The sequence below is a fragment of the Pongo pygmaeus genome, chromosome 4 (genome assembly GCF_028885625.2).
Source record: "Pongo pygmaeus isolate AG05252 chromosome 4, NHGRI_mPonPyg2-v2.0_pri, whole genome shotgun sequence".
Lineage (NCBI taxonomy): Eukaryota > Metazoa > Chordata > Mammalia > Primates > Hominidae > Pongo > Pongo pygmaeus.
In genome coordinates this window covers 37,015,685-37,032,808 of record NC_072377.2, presented here as the reverse complement: position 1 = coordinate 37,032,808, position 17,124 = coordinate 37,015,685, and the positions used below count along the sequence as shown (strand labels likewise).

Sequence of the window (17,124 nt, the reverse complement as noted above, 5' to 3'; positions counted from 1 at the left end):
ATACTGCCTAAGGAATCAGAACAAAAAACCCTTCCTGTACTTCACGATCCTCACTAACAGCTTAAAAAGGAACTCTGCTTTAAATTTTTCTTTATTTTTATAAAGTTATGTATGTATTGTTAGGGATATATTTAAATAAAATATTCCTACCCCCAAAGCAAGAAGCCCTCAAGGACACAGCTCTACCTAAGAAAATTGTATTTTGAAATTAAGAGAAATGTACTTGCCATTCACTAATCTTAGATTTAAAAACATACCTTTAAGAAATACCATATGGCTCAATTCTAACTAAACAACAAATATATATTGAATACCTAAAACAGGAGCAGCACTGTGATGATGTTATAGACATACAGATGAAGATAATACAAAGTCTCTTTGCTTTCACAGAGCTGATGGTTTAGTATGGCTGACGAATATAGGAACAAATTATTTTATCAAGAGATACAGGTAAAAAACTGCACAAATGCTATGAAATGGAATGATCAGGAAAACTTTTGCAAAGGCAATGCTTTCTCTTTCTCCTCAGAAAAAATTTCTGGTCCTTAAGCTGACATTTTGCGAAGTAATACATGTCTATAGAAGTGGGAACAATACACAAATATATATTTTTATGGTTAATGTCAATGCTTTTCCACCAGCAATCTATTTTGAACTTATGAAGATCACAGAATTTGAGGCCTCTGAAACTGCTCTGGGTTTCATCAGGGAAAGTAACACATTACAAGATCATCCACATTAACAACAAATACCTATATTACACAGTATGTAAAAATTTGCTTTGGGGGAGATGAAATAGACATTGATAGTGAAAGGAAGAGATACATAAGAAAAGGGAAAGAGAAAATAGTAAAAAGATTAGTAGAGTTAAATAAAAGCATATGTCACGTGTGTCTTTCAGGATAACTTGAAGGTAACGTTATGGAATAAATACTAGTTTCTGAATTCTTTTCTTAAAGGAGAAAAGAATCAGTTTTCAGGTCATGACATTTCAAATTTCAATCTTAGAGCTTTCTGAGGTATACGCAGAATCCTAGGAAGAAATTTTTTCATGTGCATCAATTTTAAAGAATAGTATTAATAAAAAATAAATAAATAATAAATGGAGTTACGCCCAACTTAAAACAATGTAAAATTTCAACTTGGTCATTACCAAAAAAAAACTAAATTACATAGAGCATACACTCAGATGATCGATGTCTTTAGCTCAAAATTGGCAACCCACAATCTGATTCAAATAAAGACAACTAAAGGCAGGTTTTAAAATACTGAAAGGGTTGACAAGTAGCAGTGCTGAGAAAACTCCGTAATGTATTTCCTTGCCAGGATTAAAGGACATTTTTGCTTTACAAATACCAAATTAAATATCATAAATATCAATCATAAAGACTAATATTTTAAAAGTAAATTATAGTCAGAATTCAATAATTTATTAGTGTTTTAGACATTGTTAGTTTTAATGTATCTAGAATAGTATTTTTTCAATAGTGCTCACATAAAAATAACTGTGCATTTCACCTGCATAAGTGACCCAAATATGTTAATTCTAACAAAAGGAAATCCAGCATTTTAAAATTATGTCACAGCTTCTGAATTTCTCAGGAGAGGCAAAAGTATATATATAATTATTTTAATAAATTAATATTGCTAATTTCTGAAAAAGTTTTTCTTTTCTGTCAAAGGACAAATATGTACAAAAGAGAACTCAAAGAAAATTGGTATATCCATGTTTAGAGATATGTTACACATGTAAGATGGCAAAGCAATTTACCTACATGAATTATTTTGAAAATTCAACGCATTCTTGGGAATTTTTTTAATGTTTAACATTATTAAAAGTAACAAGAGTCACAATAAAATCATAAAAATACAGTTAATCTATAAATTAGCATGACTGATCATTTTTTAAAATTTCAGTACTGTTATAGCCTGAGAATAGCTTTTGCCAAATTTTCTAAAGCTACCTATTCCACAGATACCTACATTTAATATATTCCACAGTACATGCATTTAAAAATCAATATCCTATTTACATGCATATTTGAATATACAAACATTTTGTGTACTATACATGAAGTAAAGTAACAAGGTGTTTTTTTTAAAAAAAAAAAAAAGACTATAATCAAATGATCAATCAGCTATAACTGACCAAAACATTTTAGAATTACTCTTGTAAGCTCCACAAGAAAAACAGTGTCACTAACTTCATAACCAAGGCTACCCTTTCACCAAAAATTGTATTATAAATTTTGAAGAGCCAGAGTGGTAGAATGTAAAGAATAGAGGTTTTAGAATTAGATACATTTTAGCTGGAATCCTACTTCTAACACTTGCTAGGTTTGCTACACTGAATAAGTTTCTTAAGCATGATGAATCTCAATTTCCTCTGTAAAAAGAGAACAGTATCACTAACTTCACTGAGTAGTTGGGTGGTTCAAATCATGATACACAGTATCGTGGTTAAGGCTTATGGGTAAAGTATCAACTCTGAAATCTTTTCTCCACTTTCTTGAACTTATTAGTTGTGTGACCTTGGGCTAGTCACGTAATCATTCCATATCTCAGTTTTCTCATATAACTAACTTCAACTTCATATTCAACTTTTCAATACCTTGAGGAACTGAAAAACCTTTTCCCTCGCAGTTTCTGTCACATGGAAACATTCAATACTACTACATATTACAAACATAAAGCACTCAACATAGTGCCAGACACAAAAAAATCCCTAAACTAAGTTTCAAGTGATGTTGTACAGTATCTAAAACTCAAATTCACCCCAGAAAATAAAGATTTGTCATAAAGATGAGAAAAAGACTATTTCAAATGTGTTAAAGGTATTCACAAAAGGAATTCCTATAAGATTGTACGTAATGGCAACAGTTCTGGAATAAGTGCACAACCTCCCAAGTTGATGACTATAATGATCAACATTCTCTGGCTATAAAAATACTGAAACTTGACAAAATGATCAGTCATACTAATTTATAGATTTAGCTACTATCCTACAATTGGTCATATACATTTCTATGAATGAAATGACTCTCTAAAGCTGAATTTTGTCTAACAACAGATGCTTTGACAAACAACTTCAACTCAATATAAAATACTTAAAAGAACTAAAAGCTTCACAGACTGCTTAACAAAAATTGTTTTAAATATAAGATGGTAAAGAGTTATTGATTTTTTTAAAAGTATTATATATACAGAATATATAGCCTGAATTCTGTTTCAGCTTCTTTTCCTGAAGTACACAATTTTTTTGACTAAGTTACTGGCAAGTAACAAATCAACTAACACCCAAAAGATAATACTAAAATTTTCATTGAAACTAGATACATAGAATCCTGAATCCATAAGAACAAATGTAAATCAGACTGATCATTTACTAATTGCAGGACCATGGGCCGTTTTTTAAACCTTTCCAGCCTCAGTTTCCTCATCTGTACATTGTAGATAATTATTGTTTCTACTTTTGGGCATGTTAAAAGATTAAATGAGATATTATGGGGACAGACTTAACTCCTGGCAAATAAGTCCTCAAAATCTTATGTGACAAAATCTTAGCTGGCAATGTTACATCAAGCAATGATCTCTCCTAATGATATAACTTTGGGAATAGAAAAAAATATGCCTTAAAACATAATGCAATTTGACAAAATTCAATAGAACGGACTCCAGATTTACATCAAAAAAAAATTACACACAAGACAAATACCTAAAATTACTTTTATTACTTAATTTATTTGGGCAAAATATTCTAAGCATATAAAATACCCTTTAAAATTACAATGATGGCCTTAAGAGACATGGAGTTTAAAATTCCTTTTAAATCAACCAGAAACACTAAAATCCCACTCTATTTTCATACCAGGAAAATACAACCAAGAAACAGGTATCCTCTCTCTCAAAGACGAGAAAAATGCACTTTGAACTTAGATAACTGAAAAAGTAACAAATGGTATCAGTGTCAGCACTGAGCAATACCTAGCTTCAAGACCAGAGCTCACGTATTTCTTAAAGCAACCTAATCTAAGAAAACACTAGTGTCAGGGAATCCCTTATCCTCCCGCTGACTTACTACATAAATCTACACAAATCTTATGGTCTCTTAAGTGTCAAGTATTTCATCATTAAACGGAAATCATGCTGGTCACTTCTCTCACAGGGATATCAGAATATTTTTAAATGAACTCAGGTCACCTTGAAAAACGACTAGTTTTAAAATACAAAGAATTATTATAAATGACAACTGCTGAAAAAACGAAAAACTTTGCTTAAAAAGTCCATCTTAAAACAATTTTTAAAGGCTATATAAGACCATAAATTACCACCAAACCTAACCTAGTATGCTCAGGATATTAAAATAAGCATGTTCAACTGAACAGTTAATTGTCAGGCTTCTATAAAGGTTCCTAGTCAATTATTTCCCATTCATTTTTATGGCAAGTAAACGTGATAAACAGAATTAAAGTTATATTTCTCTAAAAGGAATTATTGTTTACCTCAGACTCCCTAATCACTTCACATAAAACTGAAATCTTAATTTAAAATTTTAGAATTTCTTCCTAATTATGCTTTTCCTAATAAGCGCCAGAAAGGAGGATTAAATGAAATTAAATAAAACTCAAACTCCTGGTTTTTATTTACTCATATTATTAATTACTACATCTTATTTTGAGAAAGTAAAAATACCACAATGGGGTATATCAAACATGTAACACAGATATGTTCAAATATTTCTATGACAGTTTGATGATGGATTGGTACCAAAAAATTAAATATGAAATTAGTTGAAGAAGCCTTAGAAAATACATTTTTTGGCTGCAAGTAAAGAAAATTTTGTATTGGCATAGCTTTGCTCATATTTTTGAAATTTAATAATGATTGCTATGAAGAACCAAGCTTACTGCCATAGTAAAAACTTTCACTTTTCATCCCTAAAAAGAATCTCAAGTAGACAGTTTTTCTTTTTTCAAGTAATGTATAACTTTTCCTTAAAAGCAGAAAATATTATAATGATCTCTAGAACAGGTTCAAAAATGTTCTCAAATAACTTTAGTAAACAAATTGTTGAATAACTTTAAAAAGGAAGCATCCTATATACACTTCTCAAACACTGAAAATTATCTATTTAATGTTCAACTCTGATTTACTTTCATGATTTACTTGAAATCTCTTTTCAAGTAACAAAAGTTATTGACAACTCTTCAGTCAAGAGAAACAATAAGCGACATTGCTGAAATTTCCTTTAGGTGCATGAGAAAATATTTCTCCAAATAATATAACTAGGATTATAAGGTTACTGGAATACTTCTGATTTCTCCTTTCACTGAATTTTAATTTTTTTTTAATGGAAATAGATGATTAGCCACTGGTGAATATTCCAACCAACAGAGGGGAAGCAGAACACTCTACAGTCTTTAAGCAAACAGACTATTCTCTCCAACTAGGTTATCAGAGATTTAAAGTTCAAGTTTAAATTTTACAATTTGAATTTTACACAATGTTTTCTCCTTTAAAAATGACGTATTTAATTGGTTTGGACCAAACAAAACATATTTTTAAATTTAAAGAAATGTTTATGCTATCATAATGAAAGATATCACACAATCTATATTATTCACAAATTACTAAATATGTAGAATTGGGAAAATAAGTTGGGAAGAACTAATTCACTATAACAATTCCAAAGTCTCAGGAAAAAAAAGAATCAATCACATAAACCCATCTCTAACACACTTATTCAAACATCTGCATAAGACAACCTCTGAAAATAAGTTGCTTCAGTTCGTGAAAATTAAGCAAGCACAACTCCTCTTTCCATTATCTTTAGTAAAAATATGTTTATCCCTTGATATACATCTTAGTATTTTAATTAAATAAAAGTTGTAGAGACAATCACAGGAATATATGAAGGCCTTTTAAACATTTATAATGAAGCCCTTACCACCCCCATCCCCAAAAAAGCAAACCCTCTGCTTTCTTAAGATGTGAAGTGTTCCTCCCGTCTGCATTCCCTCCCTAGCATGCCCCCCACTCGTACACCCCCCCACCCGCAGTAGGCCTGAGGCCCCGTAGCAAACAGTGTCTAACAGGAGCAGGCAGCACAAAGACAGGAATGGGAGATTAGTGGGAGGGAGGGAGGCCGGGACTGGGGCTCAGCAGGAGCTTCAGGCTTTTTAAAATTCAAACTGCTCCCTGACCAATACAAATCACGGACACGCTACTGACTACTACACGGATTTATAGCATTAAAAACATGCCTAGTACGTGACAGCTATATTAACTTCATTCTTTTAAACATTTATCCGTATGTTTGCAGGAAATGTGAAACAATTTATTGTAAGAAGGACGCTAAACTCAAAAATAACCTCCACAAAATAACTTATTCTACAGTGACAATAATTTAATGACACAAAAAATATGAACCAATGTAACAAACACTAGTAAAACAAGGTATTTCGCTGAGCAGTGCTGCTTCATTTTAACCAATGAAAGTTTTCCTTCAGCGAATATGAAACAAAGTATCAAAACGTGTAACCCAGGTACATTTTTCTAGCAATTTGCCTGACTTGAGGAATCTTAAATTGGTGTTTCCCCCTTATACCAACCTACATTACGAACGCCTCCATAAACAAGCTCGAAACACTTAACTTACTCATGAACTAGAACTTGTCAAGTTAGAACTGATATTTTTCTCCAGCATTTACAGATACATTTGACCTATTAAAATGACACCTCTCTCATTACACAGTCAAACATCATGGCACAAACAGCCAATGACAATCCTGGGACCTCAAGAAGAACTGCCCTGACATGAAAGGATGGCACCTTCTACAATTTTTTAACCTCCCAAGGATTTTAAGTATAACTTAATTTTTTGAAAAAAAAAGAAAAGAAAAGAAAAGAAAATTGGTTTTACCCGTATCTCAGCACAATTCTCAGAACACTTAAAATTCTTTGTATGCTCCTACACGTTTTGGTCAGGAAGTACCTGAGTGTTTTACGTATAGTCGTTTAAAACTGCCCTTACATAACGCATACAAATAGAAAGTGGCAGAGTAAACCTGTCAAGTACTTTATACTTGTCTTTGAATAAAAAGTCCATGTGAAACAACACACTGTCAAACAACAAGATAAAAGCTCTTGGGGAAGGGGAGATGTGCAGTGTCTACCACAGTATGCTTTTCTGTATTAAATATTCATGTGGACGATTTAATTCTTTAAAAAAGAAAATGAGTCTTTATGAACTTTCCAACGTCCAAACAAGTTTTAGAAAGAGAAAGAATTACCACTGGATCCGCGTCTGAGTATTTACGTTTGTCTCACTAACTGAAACTACTTCCTCCCTTCATGGGGTCACAGGGGGAAGAAGGGGGGTTGTTTGTTTCACTGGGACGTTCCCCACTCCCGGACCGGGAAAGTTGTAAATATGGGGACGATCAGGGCACATTTGCTGTTAGTTGTATTGTTTCCGCCTCCTCACTAGCTACGGCTCCACTCCCGGGCGAGGCCTGTCACCGACCAGCAGTCGCTCCGCTCAGCCCGGAGCTCTCCTAATCCCCGAGCTCAAGTAGATTCCGCTGGCCCGCGGCCTGCACTCTCCGCCGGGCCTACGCCTCCCCGGCCGCCCGGCAAGAGCCCAGTCCCCGCCACCGGAGCCGGCCGGGAGAGGGTACAAAACCACCGCTACCCAAGGCGGCTGCCACCAGAGAGGAGCGAACTCTAGACTCGCCTGTGGAAGAGACCTGGGGCCGCTAAGGAAACGGCGGGGAGGGGAGCGAGGAGGAGAGACGCTGAGGACCTGGCGCCGCCGCCGCCGCCGCCGCCGCCGCCGCCGCCGAAATAAAGAGCAGGAATTTACCTGGGCGAATCGGCGTCTGAATCCAAGGGGAGGCCGAGGCCGCTGTGGCGAGAGACTATAATCCGGGCCGGGAGGGGGGGTGGCTACGGCTCCTCTTCCGTCTCCTCAGTGCGGGGAACATGTAGAGCCGGGGGGAGACCAGCCGAGAAGACAAATCGTTGCTTCTTCTTCCTCCTCCTCCTCCTTCTCCCACATAGAAACACTCACAAACACCCGACCAGGGGCCCGAGCTACCGGGGGGGCATCGCCGCGGGCCCGGGAACCAATTCTCCTGTCGGCGGGGGCGTCCCTCCCTGCGGCTTGGTGGTGTCGGGTGAGTCGGTACCGACGGAGGGAGGGGGGGGAGGGCGGGGGGAAGGAGCCCTGTGTGTGTGTCTCTCTCGTTCCGTCTCTCCCTCTCAGAACAAAATGCCGACCGGAAGTGCAGCTGCAGGAATGACTCCCTCCGCCGGCGCCAAACACTAACAACCACCCCCTCTTCCCCACTCCACTTCCGCCACCGCCGCCGCCGCCGCTGCCGCCACTTGGGCTCGCGTCCTCCGCCGCGCCGCGCCGCACCCGGGCCCAGCCGGGTCCAGCAGCCGGGAGGCGGCAGCTCTCCTCTGCGCCCGTCCCCTCAGGGCGGCTGTGGATGTTGCCAGTATTGTCGACGCTTCAGAGCGACGTTTGCCCTGCGACACAGGCGGGCCGGCTCTCCTCTGTCTTTATTTTCCTGGAGGCGGACAGGAGCGGGGCCCGAGTTCGGTGGTGGTCGTGAGCGTGGGGGGCACTCAGGCCCGGACGGGCTCTCAGGTAGCCGACGGCGGCGGCAGGAGGCCGCGCTGGCTGTCCCAGGTCGTCGTTAGCTTTAGGGAGCCGATCTCCGGGCGGCCCCACAGAGGACGCCCGCGATTCGACGGCGATGATGCCCGTTTTAAATGGTGTCCCTGCAGCCGGGTGGATGGATGGATCGTACACCTTGCCTTTTGAGAGCCGGGACCTTACGCCCGACTGCGTGTTATTTCTGCGGAATAAGAACGCAACCTTTGGAGGTGAAGACGACTCTCGGCTGGATTGAATTGGAATCGTGTTTGTGATGCGTTTATTTCTGGAAATACGCGGTCTCCGCTGCTCTTGCTTTTTGTCGGCAGAGGTTTGGGTTCTTCTCTAACCGTCGAGATAAAGGCCTGTAGGCGACGCTGCGCGAGCGAGAAGCTCGCCCGCGGCGGCCCCGGCGCCCCCCTCTAGGTGTGGGTGGAGCCGAGCGCGCGGGGAGAACCGCCGGCCCCGACTCAGCCACCGGTGACTGCGGGCGACCCGCGGGCCTGCGGCCAGCTGATTTCAAACATCGTTTTCCTCTTTAGGTTCGGAACACTGAGGCGCTGGACAAGGCTGGAATACAAAATGTGATTATACGTACAGTACTATGGTTGTTGTAGTGTTTAAATTGTAAAACAAGAAATAACTCCATCGTTCCACAGTTCTCTATTAAGTTTGTGTAAATTAAAAAGGGGCTATTTTCGGTAAAAAGTGCAGTAGGTAAGGGGAATTTTACTCAACCGGGACGAAATTCGTGTTATATGAATTGTATTGTGTATTTGTGTGTGTACCAGTGCGCTAAAAGTAAGTAGGAAAACTGGCTTAGATTATTCCTTTTGCCTCAGGCCACCCAGGGGGCCAAGATCCTGTCACTCCTTTTCTCTAGGCCCTGCGAATGGCTTCCCGTCTTGAGGGGAGTGAGCCAAAGCCTTGACCGCGGCAGAAGTCCCCGCGCGCTGTTGGGGGTGGGGGCGGGCCTGCCCTGGCATCCTTGCGAGTAGGACTCTTCCCTGAGTGTCCATAGGGCTTGCTCCTTCACCTTCAGGATTTTGCTCGTGTCACTCGGTGCTTCCGCGGCTACTTTTAAACTGAAAGTTCCCTAGCCCCCTTCTCATTTTATCCTTTGGACAGTCTACATATCCCTACTTGTTTATCTTCTTATCTCTCCTTCCCCAGTGCAATGTAAGCTCTAAGAGGACAAGAGGTTGTGTTTTTCTGCACTGGTGTTACGGCCCCCGCCTAGAATGCCACACAGTAGATGCGTAGTATGTGGTTAATGAATGAATGACGATTATAAGGGCCTTGATGCTCCCCCATTTCTGTCTTTAATATGTACTTATATGCTACGGAGAGCTTTATAAAAGATTTAAAAAACGTTTATTACAGAATTCTATAAAAATATATTGCTTCTAAACATTGGAAAGCCCTCCACAACACCAGAAACCCACAAACGAGGGATAAAATTTTTTAGGCTTCTGTAAATGGGCATGCCCGAGGACAGTGCATCAAATGATCATATCCATACTGGGCCGATTATCTTTGCTCTCCTGAGTCTCAAACTGCATTCTTCATCTTGTCGTCCTCTGTCTTGCAAAATACATCAAAAGTGAGAATTTGGTTGGCTCAGAGCAAATCCAGCACTATTGGAAAAGTTCATTCAGCAAGTATTTATTGGGGACAAATGGGTACCAGGCACGGTAATTCAAAAGGTGTGTGTTTCTGAGGCTAGGAGGCTTTACATAAAGGACCACATACGGCTACTTTGGTTGCTACTCAATTATGCTGTCAAGCAAAGCAAATGTTAGTGAAATTTATTTTTAGTTTTCTTCTGAAGAAAAGGTTCAATGAAAGGTGAGGCCAGGCTTGGTGTGGATATTTTAATTCACCATTTATTTTGCTGTTTGCTTACACTTAGGTTAGCATTAGATGTACTTAATCATGATTTTTGAGTACTATAAAACGTGAGAAATTTTATTTCCTAGTGGCTGGAAAAATAGGCTTTTTAAATTAAAATAAGTAAATATATCAGTAAGCTAGAAGCTATGCAATAAGGCTTTGGCTATGGTATTACAAATTTTCATATTTCATGTATTGAATTTTTGGACAAGAAAAGACAGCCTTGATAGGTATTTTATAACCATTAATACAATTAATCAAACATTGTTTAGTAAATCCAATCGTCTGTTCATTATTATTTTTCCCATTAATCTTCAGAACAGCTTTAATACAGATGGCTCAGAATGTGTTTTTCACTCAGTTTCAAAATACCATTATTTCAATTCGCTAATAGAAGCACAATTATCTTCCTGTCTGCTTTCTTAAATGTTACTGGTAAACTAGTAATTTTGCATGTCCAGGTAACTGCAGCTGCTACAGTCAATCTACTTTGGAAAGTCTTGGCATTATTGTGTCATTTAATTTAAAATTTTTAAGTTTTTTTAGTTTCTTCCCTTTCTTATTGAGGACTTATTAGGCGCTAATTAGCTTTATGCTACACATCTCATGCATGGCAGTGAATGAAAACACAACACTGCCTTTGAGGGTTTTAACTTTTATATAGTTTATACCATTTTTTTTCCAGGTTATAGAATCAAAGAAATTGTTTCAATTCATATCACAGTATTTCTCTATTAAATCAAATGGTATTTTGCTTGCATAAATTTAAGTATCCAAGTTTAGATCTTACATAGAATCTGTTAATCTAATATTAGTGTTTTCTTCATTTCATTGTTGTGGGTTTTTTTTTCTTAATAATTATTTTTCCCAATACCATCCATTTGTTCTGCTCTTACATTTTTAAGTCTTTTATGTTCCAAATCAGGTGACTTACATCCTCCACTTGTCCATTGAGGATAGCCCAGTAAACCTTTATTCTGACTTTAAATTGCCCCCTTGCTTCAAGAACTGAGTTGCATGACTCAGTTTTCTTTGCTAGGAATATCCCTGGATAGTCTCATATGTATTCTTGATCAATGAATTGCAGAAGATTTGATTAAAAATTTTAAATGGATTTCAGGTATAAACTATCTATATCAAATGTCATCACCAGGAAATTCTACAACTGAAAAATCTGAATTGTTATTTTTGTTGAAGAATATTTATCTTTAAGATAAATGCAACTTGCTATAAAATGATAGAAATGAAAAATTTTAGAAAATCATTTTCTACTCACTATTTTATGCCTGCCGGTTGTCCTTTGTTAGTGATAAAATTGTCTCTTATGGGAACGAATTTGTTAAAGGTAGAAAAAATAACTGGTAGTGTGTGTATGTTTTATAGATTAGACACTACCAAAATTATTTAACATTTAGAATAATTAAATTGCTTTTAGGATGACAGATGACTTAAGAAACTGATGAAGAGTTAATTAAGGATATTGATTTTTAGGGCAGAGCTACAAAAATTATCAAATCACTTAACACTGTAAAGATGTTCCTGTTTCAGGTTTTCAAAGTAAATACCTTAATCAAATTTGGAAATAGTATTTATGGATTTTATTCAACATAGATTATCTATTTTGTTAAAATTATAGAAATGAACAGTTCTTTTCCCATGGATGCCTTTTTTTATCTTGGCCTATTCTGATCCTCTAAGAGCAGGCTTTGTCCTTTCATTAATACTTCTCACCTATAATTACGAATTTTCTCTAAACTTGTAGATTTTATTATCCATGCCATGTATTTATAATCCTATGACACTCCTATATTGTTTATGGTTTTTTTTTTTTTTTTTTTTGAGACGAAGTCTTGCTCAGTCGCCCAGGCTGGAGTGCAGTGGTGCAATCTCGGCTCACTGCAAGCTCTGCCTTCCGGTTCACGCCATGCTTCTGCCTCAGCCTCCCCAGTAGCTGGGACTACAGGCGCCCACCACCCCGCCTGACTAATTTTTTGTACTTTTAGTAGAGACGGGGTTTCACCGTGTTAGCCAGGATGGTCTCCATCTCCTGACCTCGTGATCCCCCCGCCTCGGCCTCCCAAAGTGTTGGGATTACAGGCGTGAGCCACTGTGCCCGGCCTTATTGTTTATGTTTTCATACATCTATAGCTTATGTTACTAAATCAAAGTGACCAGTTCCACATTATACTGCAAGTTTCACTGTGTAATGCATAAGAATTACACAGAGGGAAGGGCCTCAAAAAATGCACTTCTGAAATGTTTTAATGTAAAATTATTTAAGACCATAAAGTTTCATGAAAGCCTAATCTTTCTGGAACCTACACATACTCTGCATGTGAACCAGAGTTAAACTAGTCAAGTATTTTAATACTGAACTAATCTGGAAAAACATCATTTAAAAAATTACTGTATTTATGAAGGAAGAATATAAAATCTATTAAAAACTTAAAACATCTAAAATAGGTATGAAGAGAGGCTTATGGTGCTCATTTTAACAGCATTCTTGAGTAGGTTAGCTTGTAGTCAAAGCATCTGCTCCAGACCAGTGTTTTAAACTGTGGATTATAATACCACTATGGGTCATGAAATTAATTTATTGCATTATGACTAGCATTTTTTATTTAAAATATAGGAAAGAATAGAAAATAAAAGAGTATATCACAGATGGTAAGGGTATGTGTTTTTAAGTAAACATTTGTTCATGTGTATATGTGTTAGATTACCTTGTAAAATATATTCCTTATTGGGGGTTACAGGCCAAAAAAAGTGTTTGTTTTTGTTTTTAAAAATCTACAGTTCAGATTTTCCTTAGAAAATGGGGAAAAAAAGAATGTTAGAAAGATCTGACTGCCTATGAACTAGTGAAGGATTTTAGAGGAAGTACCAGGATATTTTAGAGATCTGATACTGGTTTCAGAAAGGTAATCTTAAAGCAAAGGGTAGGAAATAAAGTATGTTGTTAGCAGAAATGTCAGATATGGTTAAAGTTGTGAGGAGGAATTATTTTCCTAGTGGACCTACATTTGTTGTGTGTAGATCTGTGACTATTATTGATCTGTTGTAGCACATTTTCCAATCTAAAATGTCCAATACAGCACAGTAATAAACATGGGGCAAAATATATGTTTGTTTCTATTTTTCCCACCTTCAATTTTAAAACAAGTGTTTATTAATAAGTCAGAGCAAAGCAAATTTCTATCTTTCACAGAGTAATTATAGGAACAAATTACTCCCTGAAAATGGTGGAAACTTCTTTCTCCCTCCGAAAAATAAACTTTCAATAAGTGTTTTCTCTCTAGCCAAAGTAAATAATTTGTTAAATAGGTAACTCTCATTTGCCATCCAACTCATTCTATATATTTAAATAAATGTACTTACACTTGTGTATAGGATTTAAAAGGGGGAAACTTAGGAAGGAAGGAATTGTGTATAGAATTTAAAAAGGAGGCATTATGTTGCATGATTAGAATGAAAAGTATCTAACCAGAAAGCAAATAAGATAAGGATTATATTATACTGAAATATTTTATTACAATTTAAATATTTCATTACTCTTTCACTTTATTTGCTATTTGTAGATTTCAGTATTGTAATGTTGGCAAGTCTATTTAAGATGGCATTAATAAAAATTTTGTTTTTCAGGCATGTGATACCAAGTCCCTTTCCATTATAGATAAGGAAGGCCTAGGTTGGTTAAAACCTTAGCTAAACACAAAATTTGCTAGAGAATCAACATATAAGAAGCTCTAACTCCAAGCTTATTCACCCCAAATATTTCACCAATGTTAACACATACCCTATTGAACTAAGAAAGGAATTATATTACTAACCAGCAGAGGGAGCCAAGTCAATCATGAAAGGTAGGACTATAAAGGAACATCATATGACTTCCTGTTTTGAATTTAACTGTATGGCCCCTGCTCACTTTTTGAGTTTACCAAAAAGACAGTCATAAGGAGAGAAAGGCAACCAATGTATCAAATAAGGATAGAGTGACAATTATAACTCAGAATTACCTTGCAGGAAATAAATTGGAAGAAAAATTGAATGCAGAACTATACAAGTGAAATGTCTCAGTATTATAACACAAGATGGAAAAACCATGGAAAACAGTACCTTAATGCTATGATGAATTGCTAGCCAAATGTAACAGTGAATATTTCTTAATAATTCCATTTTCACTTAAAGTTGAAATTAGGCCATAAATAGACACATTTTAAAACTATAAAGTTGTACATCAAATTTATGTGCATTTAATTTAAGACACAAGGGATAAAATTTAATAAAAAATTATTACAATGAATTAATAAGGACATGATTTTTCAGCTTAAAATTAGAGAACAGAATTGTTTCCACTACTGTTTATAAACACAACAAATAAAGTAATATCTGTTTTGTGAGAGATGTTTGGAGGAATCTAGTAGCTAAGTGATTATGTCAGTTTATTTAATCTTGTCTAAGAACTTCAAAATGCCTGATAGAATGGGTGCATATTGAATGAATAGATGTGATCTATTTATTATTTGAAGTGAAACTATAAGAGCTGAGCGTTAGCTAACTGCATCAAAATAAAAAATACAAAGACCCAAACATTTTTAGTTGAATAACCAAATGAATTAGCTAGTCTAGCCCCTTGTTTCAAGGTTTGTGGAAACATACCATATATACTTTTACTCATGTGTTTATTCCTTCCAAAAATATACTTCTTAAGCACTATCTCCATAGGACATGGAGCATATCTTCATTATGAAGTAGACAAACTTCTTAAATTTTATTGAAAGATTTAATTTCATTCATATATGAACAATCATACAAATTCAGTATGCAACCAGTGATTTCAAGAAAGTGATACTTAGAAGCAAATCATTTATGGGACTAGACTGCCTTTGTAGGACTGACAAATTAGGCACAAGATTAGAAATTATAGTTTAATAGTCATGCAGCTGGAGGCTACAAGATTCTGACCCTCCCTAACCTGCTCCTAAGATCAGTGCTTGAGATATTCTGCAGACCCTGCCCTTGATGGATCAGCTGGCACCACTCAGATCAATAAACTGGCTCATCTGATCTTGTGGCCACCCACCCAGGAACTGATTTAGAGCAAGAGGACTGCTTCAATTCCCTATGATTTCATCTCCAACCCAACCAATTAGCACTCTCTATTCACTTGCCTTCCCCCACCCACCAAATTATCCTTAAAAACTGATCCCCAAATGCTCCAGGAGACTGATTTGAGTTATAATAAAACTCCGATCTCCAGCCAAAAAATAAAAAATAAAAAGCAAATTATTCGATTTTGAGTACTAGAAAGTAGACTGTAAACTTCTTGAAGGGTATATTCTTTTATAATGCTATATTATACTGGCATTATTTTATAAATTGGCATTTGGTGTCAAGTCAGTTAATCACAGCGATGATATCCAAGATGTACAGCTCATCAGTCCTAGAGACATTTTTTTTGTTTGTTTAAGACAGAGTCTCACTCTGTCACCCAGGCTGGAGTGCTGCAGTGGCGCGATCTCACCCGCCTCAGCCTCCCAAAGTGCTGGGATTACAGGCGTGAGCCACTGCGCCCAGCCTAGAGACATTTTAATACCAAAAAAGCCTCAATGCAACCAGTATTACTACTTCTAATTATTTGTTTCCTTTACACACGAGTTGTGGTGAATATGGGCTATTAGAATTGCATAAACAGCCTAAGCTTTTAAATGTTTCCACTCATGAAAAATAGCTATTATGAACTTTTAAAAATTAAATTAATAAAGTGGCAATAGTTTTGCCATGAACTATTCCTGATTGATAAACATAGTAGTGGGTTAATTCATGTCAAAGTCCAATAAAAACTAGTAACTTTGTCACCAAAGTCAACATTTCAGAATCTGTGGTATGTAGTATAGGTATTTCTGTTTTATCTAGTTTTCATTTAATAATCTAAAAGATTCTGGCCAGGCACGGTGGCTCACGCCTGTAATCCCAGCCCTTTGAGAAGCCGAGGCAGGCAGATCACGAAGTCAGGAGATAGAGACCATCCTGGCTAACACAGTGAAACCCTGTCTGTACTAAAAATACAAAAAATTAACCGGGCGTGGTGGTGGGCGCCTGTAGTCCCAGCTACTAGGGAGGCTGAGGCAGGAGAATGGCGTGAACCCGGAAGGTGGAGCTTGCAGTGAACCGGGATTGCGCCACTGCACTCCAGCCTGGGTGACAGAGCGAAACTCCGTCTCAAAAAAAATAAAATAATAAATAAATAAATAAACTCAACCAAACAAAGGCTGGTGAGAAAATAGCTCATATCTTGTCTTATTCCAGAGTAAGGAGTAGTGACAGATTAGGAAAACCATCAAAAAAAGTGACTTCCAGTGAACAAAATCATGAGGTTTGAGTAAAGAATTTCTCTTTTGCTAAAAAATTAAATATAAAAGTTTAGTCAGGAATTTGTACCCACACATGAATACTGCTTTTAACATTTTTCTTTAGACATTTGAAATATTTTATTTTCTCTTTAAAAAAGCAGCACCAAAACCTAAATTTAATAGTAATGTTTCTGATTTATCAGCTTCTTTCCA

General features: G+C 36.9%; 1 protein-coding gene across 2 annotated transcripts in view; it reads right to left on the bottom strand.

Moving 5' to 3' along the window:
- The window catches only part of NIPBL (NIPBL cohesin loading factor), a 202,422-nt gene extending 185,646 nt beyond the window's left edge, over window positions 1–16,776 (bottom strand). For both annotated transcript variants that reach the window (XM_054487074.2, XM_063664732.1), the window contains exon 1: window positions 7,865–16,776. The gene's annotated coding sequence lies outside the window, so the exon portion shown is untranslated. The remainder of the gene's footprint in view (window positions 1–7,864) is intronic.
- Between the last annotated feature and the right edge of the window lie 348 nt (window positions 16,777–17,124).